We start from the raw sequence: 11,061 nt of genomic DNA on the forward strand, positions 1-11,061 counted from the left end.
GATGATGGGCGGGTCATTCAATTTCGCTCAAAAGGCAAGCCTGGGCAGTAGGATTCACACGAAGCAATTGAAGCAACTGAAAGGCCATCATGTTCTAGTTAAGTCCAGCCCCATCTAATTCAGGACCTGGGAGAGATGCCTCAAATCTCTACAGTGAGTAAGGCGGCAAATAAAACTCCTACACTCCAAGAATGCTCATCACTGGACTCGGACAAATTTATGTTTCTTCTGGAAAGAAAGGAGTGGAAAGAACCCAGGACACTATCTTCCTCTGAAATCAGAACGTGCTTTCCTTCCACTTTCGAGTTTGGAGATGCACAGACTGTGTTTTTTCTTAGTCTGCCAGTCTGCCTCTTATGTTAACTTGGAGCTGTGTAGTGGGGAATAGCACAGGATTGGTGGCCAGGGACGCTGGGCTCCAGAGCCCCATCTGTTACTAAATAACTCTGTGACCTGGGCAAGTCCATTCCCAGACCCTCATCTGTTGGACCATCATTAAGATTCCTTCTAGAGTACAGACTCTGTGATTCTATTATTTTCCTCCTCACCAGAGATGGGGAAGAGTATAAAACCCTGCATGCAAGCTCACCGAAACTCTCCTAAAATGATAAAGCAATTTCCTTTGAAATGGTTGAGAAGAAAAGTCAGGAGGCCCTTGCGGAAAATGATGAAACCCAGTCCCAGCCGAATATTAAGTTAGACGTCTGTCTGCCACCGGCGGTGGGGGCTGCAGAGAGAAGGGAGATGCCAGGGTTGGGGAGAGAGAAATTTTAATTGCGATTGTTTGGCCTGCTGATCCTAGGCAAATGACAAGAAGCCCTCAAGCTGCCTCAAACACAGATATTTGAAAGGCAGAGGCGGCTGGGGTGCGGGGGGGGGGGGGGGGGGGGGGCGGTGGTGTGGCTTCTCCCTCCCCTCCGAGGCTGTTTGAGGAGCGGTCTGCAGCGCTGACAAGCACGGGTTTTGGAGGCCATTGAAAAGTTTTGGGCCTAAATAGGGTAGGCAGCTTGGCTTAAGTGTTGCTAAGGAATACCTGGCAACCGGCAACAATAGGCCTTTTAGAGAATCCAGGGCAAACAGTGACCGTGGTAATGGGGTGGGCTTAAGGGTCTCCTTGCCCGGCTGGGCCCCTCCTCTCCTCACACAGAGGCCTGGGCACTGGGCTATGTTCCGGAAATTCCCTGCACAAAGCCCCATTCAGTGGGAGGAGGGCCAATGCGTGTGCTTTTGGGGGGGGGGTGTGGAGACGGGGAGTGGGGAGCGGGCGGGGGAGGGAGTACGGGAGAAGGATCTTTACTGCCAAAAAAAAAAAAAAAAACCCTCTCAAGTCTCTTTCTTCTCGCAAAGACTAAAAAGAGGCACAGAAAGTGCTAAGTTTGTAAAAGAGGCTGAAAAGGTTCAGAAAAGTAGCATAAAAGGGGCTGGGGAACGCCCCGTGAATTTTGAACAGAGAGCAGAAAAGGGACCCTAAAAAGCAATTAGTGATGCCGCTTGTAAATGAAGAGGCAGCTCGCTTGGGGTGGGGAGCTGTGGGCTGGAGGTAGGTGCGTGGGGCAGAGGGTGGGGGGAGAATGGGAGCAGGTGAGGGGTAGGGGTGAGGTGGGGAGTGATTGAGGGGCAGAGGAGGCAAGTGAGGAGCGGAGGGATGGAACCCAGAGCCACAGCCCACTCCCTGCTGTAACAACCGCCTCCAGGGCGCTCTGGAGCCTTATGTAGGCTGTGCAGCTGCCCCCTCAGCTCAGATTTTGTGCCCTGGGTCAGGAAATCCCAAAAAGGCAGTGGAGCCTGAGGCAGCGACCGGCACCCAGGGTCTGTGTCTCCGGTCCCTTGGTCCCTGATCACCGTGAAGAAAGCCCCAACTTTCTGAGTGAGGGGAGACTGCACTCCTCTCTCCTCGCAGCTGAAGAAACGGCAGGAGGCTGAGGGGCTGCGTGTCTGCTTGAGTTCCTGGGGAGGCTCAGATGACAGCTCGGGAGGAAGGCAAAGGAGCCAGCAAATTAGCGCTCTACAAATCCCACGTGCCTGCACTGCATAACGTCTATGCTCAAACACCCTACTCAACGGCTCTAAAGAGAATAATTTTATATTTCCAGCAGAATGTGCACAGTGACAATTATCTGTATTCCTACTGTGTCGCAGCATCAACTGATAATCAAGAGAATTATGTTCTAGTTGAAAGCAGATTTAAATAAACAGACACTAAATGGGAGCCAATAATAGATGTACCAAAATAGTCCAGGGGAGGAAGCGGCGGTTTAAATACAGAGTCCTTTAGTGGAGAAGGTAGCAGGCTTCCAGACCCCAGGGTTTACAGCTCCCTGTCTGTAGCTCAGCTAGGCTGATTCTTTCTAGCTATTCCTCCCTCCCTCCCTCCCTCTCTCCCTCCTTCCTTCCTTCCTTCCTTCCTTCCTTCCTTCCTTCCTTCCCTCTTTCCCCTCCCTCCCCTTCCTTCCCTCCTTCCATCCCTCCCTTCTTCTCTCCCTTTTTCTCTCTTCTTCTTTCCTTGAACCAACATTCATCATTCATTATCAACTAGATGCACTTGGGCACCATTGTCAAAGTGAGTAAACTCTGGTCTTTTTCAATTTTTGTGTCCCAAAGCTCAAGATTCAAATTGGGTCTGTTGGGCTCCTGTATGGGACAGGGGAGGAGGGTGTTAGCTCTCCAAAGGAAAGCCAAGCTGCTGTTTCTATAAGAAAGGAGAATGGGATGCTGAAGAAGCAAAGTAATGGAAGCACACACTATACATTTTTCAATTGTTGCATGTGTATTGGAGGTGACTCTGTAGGTCAAGCACTGTCCTAGGTCCTGGGAATTCAAAGAACAAAGTGCCAGTCTCTGTCCTCAAAAAAAAAAACTTCCAACCTTGCAAGGGAGAGATTCCCAGACCTAGGGGCAGGCAGGTGGGCATGTGTACAATATACAATGGGAGGGCCAGAGAAGGGCTCTGCGGGAGTAAGGCAAAGGAGACTTCAAGAAGAGATGCCTGTGACTTGAAGGATGAGTACCAGAGAAAATTTTCCTGGACAGAGACCTAGAGGGGGATATGTACAAAGGCATGGAAGCAAGAGAAGGCTTGGTGTGTTCCAGCCCCTGCAAGTCCTTCGACAAGAATGGCTTCAGGGTATGGAAGTCAGAGAAAGGAGCTGGGAGAGAGGTGTTGGAGAAGTAATTGGGGGGCAACAACATAAAGGGCTTTGTTGATGTGGCTACTCTCGAAGATGGTGTGATGAGAAGGAGCCTTATTTCTCCTGGCTTCTTATTTCCATGTGTAGGGAGACCTCTATCAGCATTACTCCCCAGGGCTCTCTGCCTCCTCACTCACTCCTGTTCAGGAGCAGGGAGTTCAGCTCCATTTCTTTTATCTTGTACAGAGCAGTCCTTCTGATCTCTTCTTGGCCACACTGCAAAAGGAGTCTCTCCTTACAGGGTGAGAACATCCGTGGATGTCCCCCTGTTAGGCGATCTAATTTAGGGGGATAGTATTACGAAGCTATCATTTCCCCCAGACCTGAGTCTGGTTCTTCGGCTGTATTTTCATTAATAAAGCTGACATTTGTATCTCTGTTTTTGGTTCCTTTCAGCTGAGTAAATAACACGGATACGAATTTTTAGTCCCTCTAAATGTCAAGGCCAACTAAAGAGGTTAGGATCTATCCCGGAGGAAAGGGATTATTGGAAGAGTGTGAATGGAAAGCAGTGGCAGTGGTGGATTTGAGTGGAGAAAGAGAAGGGATGTGGAGGAAGAGGTATTCTGTAGGTAGTATTAATAGCAGTTGGGGGCTGATTGGATGGAAGGGTAAGGAAGAATTGGGGTTTCTAGTAAGTCAACTGAAGTCTCACATCCTGGGTTAAGGAATGGGTTTGAAGTACAATGGGGGGGGGGGGGGAAGAATGATAATGAGCTCATTTTGTGACATGCTGACCTTGAGGCACGGAAGAGTCTATTAGGCAGTGTGGCACACAGGTCCAGAGCTCTAAGGACAATAACCTTTCTGGTTTATAAATACACCTAAAAATCACTGCTGACTCCCAGGAATAAAAGAAATTGCCAAGAGATAGGGCATAGATGAGGCAAAGAAAAGTGTATGGATGCAAACCAACCTTTAAGTCAAATTCAACAAAAGTATATTGAGTCCTTACTGGGAACTAGGAAGACCATTATACTTTCTTTTATTGGCATTTGATATTACTTGAGTATCTAAGTCATCATATAATGTATTTTTCACAATGCCCAACAAAGATTCTTCTTTTTTGTTTGTTTGTTTACTAAAAACTCAAGCTTTGTGCTAAGTATCCATCACTGCATCCATCCATCTTTATATCTTATGCATATGTGGCATACAGAAAAGTTAACATTTGTTGTACATTATGATGCATCAGATATTTTGCTAAAACTCTTCATACACATTTGTACAAGGCAGGTACTGTTAACTTTGTTTCACAAATGAGGAAAATGAGGCTCAGAGAGGTCTAGTGACCCAAGCTCTGAAAGCTGGCCTGTCCAGTTGCAAAACCCATGCTTGGAGCCACAGGCTGCATGGCTTATCTTCATCAAAGAAGATGCAACAGAAGTCGAGGCCTTTAGGAGCTTACCATCTGGCTCTGGAGATAAAACACACCCTTACAATGATGGAAAAGAACCACAAAGTGCAAAGTAACCAAGAACATAGTATATCGGTAAATTAGCAGGAAGACTGCTTGAGGAAGGCTAATCGCAGACGTGAAGGCAGACAGCGTTAAGTACAGATCCCGCTACTTATTTAGTGCGCAGTGTTAGGTGCTCTGAATCTCCGCTTTCCTCAGTGATAATTTGAGTGGGTAATACCTTCTTCACAGGCACACTTCTGCCCTCCACCCTGTGGGAAGCCATATTATAGAAAGATTAGTGACCTAGATGGACAGTTACATTGCAGAAATAATTCTTTTCCCTCTAACCTTAACAATAACAAAACCAAACAATACCAAACCCAAAATACAACAAACCAAACCCTAAAATGTGTTGCAAATAGGAAGAACATCAAGAATATATAACTACGTTTATTTGTTGGACTATTCATGATAGAAAGAAATAACATAATTGCGAAAGGGCTCTTGTTTATAAATATTAGAAAGAAAAAATCTAACAAAGATTATGTGGCAATATTTAAGCTCTGATGAGAGTTGGACGTTTTTCTTTGCAAGAAAAACATAATTAAGACCAAGAAGATTAGGCATTCTAGTTCCTGTTTAGTGATTTTTTTTCCTGTTTGTATTTATTATTATATTGTAGTTGTACATTATTGTAATTTAAAACTCTCTGCCAGAATAAGAAAAGCAATTTGCTCCATTAATTTATCTGATTAGGAGTAAAGTCAATGAAAATGGAATTAAATTTTCTGCCTGTATTCAGAAATCTTTAAGGATCATTTTGTATTTATGGGGAAAGGCCTCATTATTACTTGTAATAAGAATAAATAATAAAGAGTGTCCATGTTTTTAATAACCATTTTCAGGACCACAGACAGCTCAGAATATTTTAGGTCCACCTTCTGCCCACTATGCTTCATTTCATGATCAAAAGTAAAATTATATATGCAGTCTGCTTGTACAATCTCTATTTTCAAAGCTATATTTTTACTCTAAAAGAACAACACATGTTTGGGGACAGTAGATCTTTAGTTAATCTTACTTTCATCCACTTTTGGTATTCCATTCTCCATTTTACTCACTTGATGTTACTCAGCAATGAATGATAAAATTCACCAAGATTAGAGTTTTCTTATATCCTTCCCGCAAAATGTTCTTGACACTTTAAAGCAAAACTTTCTCTGAGGTTGAATGTGTGCTTAATGGGGAATGTAGGGAAGAGGGGAGTATCCAAAGAGTGGATTAGGATTATGTTTTCTTTCAAGTTTCATGTAGACTAAAGAAGATAGGAAGTGTATAGAGGTTCCTTAACTCTCACCTCTGTACTAAAGTTTCTCCACAGGTGCAAAGGGGAGGACCTCTTGCCTGGAGAATTCAGGATGGGGTTAAGAAGCAAAGAAAAATGTGACTAGAGAAAGTAAAGAGGCAGTTGGATGCAGGTAGGAATAACTAGCTGTATCATTTAATCAGAACGATTTCACTTGCTAGTGAAAGAAACCCAAATCAAATCCAAAGAAAAGAGAAGCTGTTGGTCGTATATGACAAAGTAGAAGAGTTTGCAGCGTCAGGAATAGTTGTATCCAGGTACTCAAATTATATGTTATCAGAACTCTTTTTATCCCCCTCTCCTCAACTGGCTTTTCTCTGCATTGGCTGCACTCTCAAAAAGGTTGTCCCCTCCTGTTAGCAAGGTGACCACTGTTAGCTCCAGGCCTACATCTTATCAGTATAGCACCTCCTGATAAAGATTTCCACAAAAATCCCTGCCTGTCTTCACTAACCAATCACTGTGGGCGCCTGGATTGATTGTGCTAACTCCTGGAACTATAGATTGGATCAGATCCAGACTGAGAGGGATGAAGGAGAGGGTCCCCAGAAGAACCACAGGAGGAATGGATGACAGGCAGGCAAAAACAATAGACACCTGGTACTCTTTTTCAAGGGCTGCTGTAACAAACTACTGCAAACTGGCGGCTCAAACAAACAAAAATTTATTGTCTCAGTTCTGGAGACTCAAAGTCTGAAATCAAAAGTGTCAGTAAGGGTTGGTTTCTTCCCAGAAACCAAGGACTGTGAGAGAAGGACCTGTTTCAAGCCTTTCTCCTTGACTTGTAGATGGTCATCTTTGTGTTCACTTGGCATTCTCCCTATATATATGTTTGTCCAAATATCCTCTTCTTATGGAGAACCTGTAATGAGATAGGGCACACTCCGATGACTTCATTTTAACTTGATTACCTCTGTAAAGACACTTTCCAAACACAGTTACACTCTTAGGTGTTGGGGGATAGGACTCCAACCTATTTTTTTGGGGGGACACAATTCAACCCATAACATGCCTCTACAACATACACTTTATTTCCTGGTCTAAAAGCCTCTGATCCCTTGATTTAACCCTTTACTACAGGAAATGCCTTTTACCTAGAATGTCTGCTACTGCTTGGTAGCAGATAGGGTGCCTCCCCGACATTATACCCTCCAAGTCCAAAGAATGTAATGTAAATCATTTAAAGGAAACAGTTTTTCTTAAAATGTAGATATGTGTTTGGGGAAAGGGGTATGATATGTAAATAAATGTGTACAAGGTAACTGTGCAATAATTTTGTTTTTCCACAATTGGTGTTTCTAGGAGACTCTCCATAAGAGTATTGCCTAGTCAAATATGTTTGGAAAGTGCTCTACAATTATCCCTCTTTTAAAGACATGCGATGCATGTTAGCATATCATGGTAGAGTGATTGCGTCAATGCCCCCACATATTCAGTTCTCCCTACATCCGTGTCCTTTACAATGGAACTTTGTAGGTCCTTCCATCAAAAGGTAGAGTACGTTCCCCTGCCCCTTGATCCATCCCTTGTTTGGCTCTGTGACTCACTTTGGATAACGTGATGTTAGCAGATTCGATGTGCTGTGCTTTTCTACTCCATGTTTGCTCCTTGCCTTTCTATTCCAGCTAGGCTGTTGGAAAACGCAGTACGTGGAGCAGAACCAAGCTGATGTCATCATGGCAGGGGCCATGCTAGAGAAGTCAACAACCGGCCAGCTCACACGTGAGCAAGCCCAGTCAAAATCTGTGGTACCATCTAGCCACCTGGTAGCCTTATCAGCAATAATAGATGGCGTTGTTTTAAACCATCAAGTTATGAGGTGAGTTACTTAACATTGTTTTGGTAATAGATAACCTAAATGCATATCAAAGGTTCCAAGAAGTCCATGGAAGTCCATGTTTCCAAAAACATATTGTTACTTGGGATAAGCTAGGGCTTCCCAAATGTATTTTTCTGGCATAACAATTAACATCCTGCAGAACAATGTTGCACAACTCCAGATTGGGAAATTCTTCCATAGACTTATTTAGGGAAAACCTGAAAGTAGTAGAAAGGTTTTGTGTGAATCCTAGGTTATTGACAACCATCTCTGTTGTTAACAGTGAATTGGCTCCCAGCATCCATTTCAACCTTATGCTCTGTACTTCCTGATAATGTAGAGACTGGAAAGCTAAACACTATGTTTCTCAGACTCCCTTGAAACCTTTTTTTTTGGATGCAAATTAAATTCCACCATTTAGATGTGTGAGATTTAGAATGTGAAAGTGAGGCAGGGCCCGTGTTTTTGTTGGTGGCAAAAAAAAAAAAAAAAAATCCTGTGTTTTTAAAAAATTTTCTCCTGAAGCAACATCCCAATGTCTAATTTAGCTTCTGGATGTTAAACTGTGGTGGCATCATTGGGCTCTTGTTTTCCCCTGCATAACCACCACTGTATGGTGGTTGAATCAACAATTCCAGAGAATGTGGCAAACGTTGCCACTTCTTTGGCACGCGGTTTTCTGGGAGTCAGTCCTGGAGGCCCAGCCTAAAGTTCTCTTCTTCAACTGATATACTAAGTGATTTATTAAGTAATCAGATCCCTAAATGAAATCTCTTTCTGCTTAAGATAACTAAGAGGGTTCTGTTCCTGTACTGATTGATGACTGATCCTATATTTAACTCATTGAAGCCTAAGTTCCCCCATCTGTAAAAATTAGAGCTAATAACAACCTCCTTATGGAATTATTGGGGTCCATGAGACAATGTTTAGCTTTGCACCTTGCATACAGTATAGCAAGTACTCGATGAAAGGGATTCTTATCCTGTAACATGACATGTTTAACAAGTGCTCATCTGATTTTCCTGTTTGTTGCATGTTTTCGCAGGAGGAAGAGCCAGTAACAAATTTGTTGCAAACATTTGCAATGAAAACGACCGTTATTTTCATTCTTTTCTCATCTGACAAGGGAAGATGCAAGGAAAATGCATAGAAAAGAAAGCAAGTGTGAGAATGGTAAGGAAAGTAAGAGTAAGCAAGCAAGATAATTCCTGCTCTAGAAGCCTATTCCTGCCTTTTTGGGGTTCCTACAACATCTGTTATTACCCCTTTTTTGCTGAATTACAAATACCTACCTCTGTTGGTAGCCTCTCCATCAATATTTACACATACTTGATTCTTCTCAGTTAAAAAAAAAAAAAAAAGAAAATCCTCTGCCTACTCCCACCCCACTTTATCCAGCTTTTTCCTGCCCTTCTTAACCAGGGGTCTTGAAAGGGTTGACTACATTTGCTGCCTTCATTACTTTATTTCTCATTTCTCAGCCATTGGCAAGCCAGCTAGTATCTTATTAATTGCGTGGAAACTCTCATTCAAATCACCACTATCCAAATTGGTTGTAAATCAGCTCTTAGCTTATTTGATCCCTAAATAGGTTCTGACCAATTCCGATTTGGGGGTGGGGATTCCTCACACATACAACAAACAATGCTCTGACACCAGATGTCCTATAATTCAACTCAATTCTGACACTACTACTGGATATTGAATCAGATTCCACTTGGTCTTAAGAAACTGCTCCCCCTATTCACAAACTTGAGATGCTAGTTGCAAACCCAGATTCTCACCTGTGCTGTATAGATTGGGGGTTTTGACAATACCCTCTTTGAACTTCAGATGCCAGTTGCAAGTCTCGGTTGTTACCTGTTCTTCCGACCAACTGGCTGTAAATCAGAGGTTCCCAGGGCCCCCTCCTTGGGTTTGATTAATTTGCCAGAGCAGCTCCCAGAACTCCAGAGTTCTGTGAGAATTCACTAGATAACCAGTTTGTTATAAAAGCTCAGAACAGGCCGATGGAAGAGACGCATAGGACGAGGTATGGGGAAAGGGCAGGGCTTCCAGGCCCTCTCCGAATGCACTACTCTCCACAGATCTCCATGGGTTCACCCACCCAGAAGCTCTCCGAACCCTATCCTTTTAGGTTTTTATGGAGGCTTCATTACATAGGCATGACTGATTAAGTCACCCACCCTTGGTGACAACTCCATCTCCAGCCCTTCTCCCTTCTCCAGAGTCCAGAGGGTGGGACGGAAAGTTCCAGCCTTCTCATCACAGGATTGGCAACCATCCTCCATCCTTAGGTGCTTTCCCACCCCTCCTCAAAGTCACCTAATTCACATGACAAAAGATGCATTATCACTGCAAACACTTAAGAAATTCCAAGGGTTTGGGGAGCTATGTGCCAGAAACATGGGCAAACGGCAAATATGATAATAAATTATAATAATTTTTTATAATACATTTTTATTTATTATAATATAATTTATAATAAATTACAATATCATAGTCCATCCCCTGGCCTTCAAACATTGATCCCTTATAGCAAAACATTCATAAAAGTTTAAGGCTACTGGCACATTACTGGAATCCCATTCAGTCACTGCAAACTATCTAGTTCATCGCCATACCACGTGAATATGTCGCCCAGCGTGCGCTTAGGTTAGATCGACAGGCTTCCATTTGATCTTGTCAGATTCTAAAAGCAAGAGTGGACTTGGCAAAAATGAGTTCACCTTTTGAGAGATCTGGTGTAATTGAGCTAACAGACAATACCATCCTTTGCTTTGAGCCTCTTTCGAGGTGTTAATTTCCCTCATTACGTAACCCATTTATTCAGCTACTACTCTCATTTCCTCTCCATTATACCCAACCTCTTCCACCTTTGAAAGGGACATTAGGTTTGGCCATTGTGCTGCTGTAGATCACAGACAGCAATAATAGTCTAGCAAGTGTCTCTGCCTCATCCACTTCTATTTAGATAAGATCAAGATCGGGTTACACAGGTGCTGGACTACAAGCCTATCTTTACCACCAGGCAATTCAGCATTCGTTGTTAGCCTCCCTTTGGCCGATGAAGTGAAGGCACATCCCGCCCCCTCAGGTCCTTAGAAATTCTTACATGAAGCTTAAATCGCAGTTACAGGTTCTTGCTTGGGAAACATCCTTGTTTACACCCCTTGTAGTTGCAGCGCTGGTCCTATGATCGCTTCATCAGGTAGGGAGAAAAATTGAAGTGACGTGGGCTGGAAAGACTACCAGCACCCTTCCCATGTCCTTTTTCCCCAGATCC

The 11,061-nt window shown here is 43.5% G+C and overlaps 1 long non-coding RNA gene across 1 annotated transcript; it reads left to right on the plus strand.

The window, feature by feature from the left end:
- The first annotated feature begins 5,961 nt into the window (after nucleotides 1–5,961).
- On the plus strand, nucleotides 5,962–9,510 carry LOC123591348. Its single transcript, XR_006709254.1, has 3 exons — nucleotides 5,962–6,068; nucleotides 7,582–7,775; nucleotides 8,821–9,510. It is a non-coding gene; the product is annotated as an uncharacterized LOC123591348 (long non-coding RNA).
- The last annotated feature ends 1,551 nt before the right edge of the window (nucleotides 9,511–11,061 follow it).

Source organism: Leopardus geoffroyi, chromosome B4 (assembly GCF_018350155.1).
Source record: "Leopardus geoffroyi isolate Oge1 chromosome B4, O.geoffroyi_Oge1_pat1.0, whole genome shotgun sequence".
NCBI lineage: Eukaryota > Metazoa > Chordata > Mammalia > Carnivora > Felidae > Leopardus > Leopardus geoffroyi.